General features: G+C 33.9%; 1 long non-coding RNA gene across 6 annotated transcripts in view; it reads left to right on the top strand.

Annotated features, from left to right (window-relative positions):
* The first annotated feature begins 805 nt into the window (after nt 1–805).
* The window catches only part of LOC106726868, a 20,466-nt gene continuing 20,251 nt past the window's right edge, over nt 806–1,020 (top strand). For 5 of the 6 annotated variants that reach the window (XR_001362995.1, XR_001362993.1, XR_001362994.1 and 2 more), the window contains exon 1: nt 808–820. This is a non-coding gene — a long non-coding RNA (uncharacterized LOC106726868). Of the gene's footprint in view, nt 821–1,020 lie in introns of all 6 variants that reach the window. The other variant, XR_001362992.1, reaches the window with a different exon arrangement.

The raw sequence follows: 1,020 nt of genomic DNA, 5'->3' as shown, positions 1-1,020 counted from the left end.
GACCACAACTGTAAGGGTTTTATGCATGGACAATTTGAGAATGAGGAAGGATTGGTGCACTATATAATTTTAAAAATATATAGTTGGTTTTATTTGTGTTTGACCATTTCTACAGTGGGTGCATTTTGTATCAGGTTCCTGTATTTTCATCTTTGCTCTCACATACGAATTCTTAAAGGGGTATTTCTTATGTTATAAATACTAAATTTACTATGTCTCTATACTCTATTAGTTTAATATTAAGTATTTTATGAGAAATTTTCCATTTGCTAAAGAAGGAAGATAAAATGTGTCCATGTTATTCATGTACCTATTCAGACATGTTTTTTAAAAAATTTATTTTGAAATAACAAAAGGCTCCCAGAAAGTTGCAAAAATAGTACACAGAGTCACATGTATCCTTCCTCCACCTTCCCCAGTGGTGACACATCACATAGGTGGAGTATAATACCAAACAAGGAAATTGATGTTGGAACAACACCATTAACTAAACTACAGATTGTCTTCAGTTTTCACCATTTTTACATGCACTCATTTATGTGTGTATACATATGTGTGTGTTTGTGTGCTTGTGTGTGCATAGTTCAACTCAACTTTATTCTGTGTGTAGATTCATGTATTCACCATCACAATCAAGATTCAGAACTGTTTCATTACCACCAAGTAACCTTACCCCTTTATAGTTGCTTGCCCTAGCAACTACTAATCTGCTCTCTATTTCTAGTTTTATCATGTTGAGAATATTATGTAAATGAAAGCATACAGTATGTAACCCTTTGAGAGTGATTTCTTTTCATTAAGCGCAATGCTCTTTCGATCTGTCTAGGGCAGTGGTCGGCAAACTCATTAGTCAACAGAGCCAAATATCAACAGTACAACGATTGAAATTTCTTTTGAGAGCCAAATTTTTTAAACTTAAACTATATAGGTAGGTACATTGTTATTAACTTAATTAGGGAACTCCTAAGCTGGCCTTTACTAAAAATGTCCTCACTCTGATTGAGGTACGTTCGCTGAGGT

The sequence above is a fragment of the Myotis brandtii genome, unplaced genomic scaffold (assembly GCF_000412655.1).
Source record: "Myotis brandtii unplaced genomic scaffold, ASM41265v1 scaffold326, whole genome shotgun sequence".
Lineage (NCBI taxonomy): Eukaryota > Metazoa > Chordata > Mammalia > Chiroptera > Vespertilionidae > Myotis > Myotis brandtii.
Note: the sequence above shows the minus strand (reverse complement) of the source record. Positions and strands in the feature narration are given on the sequence as shown.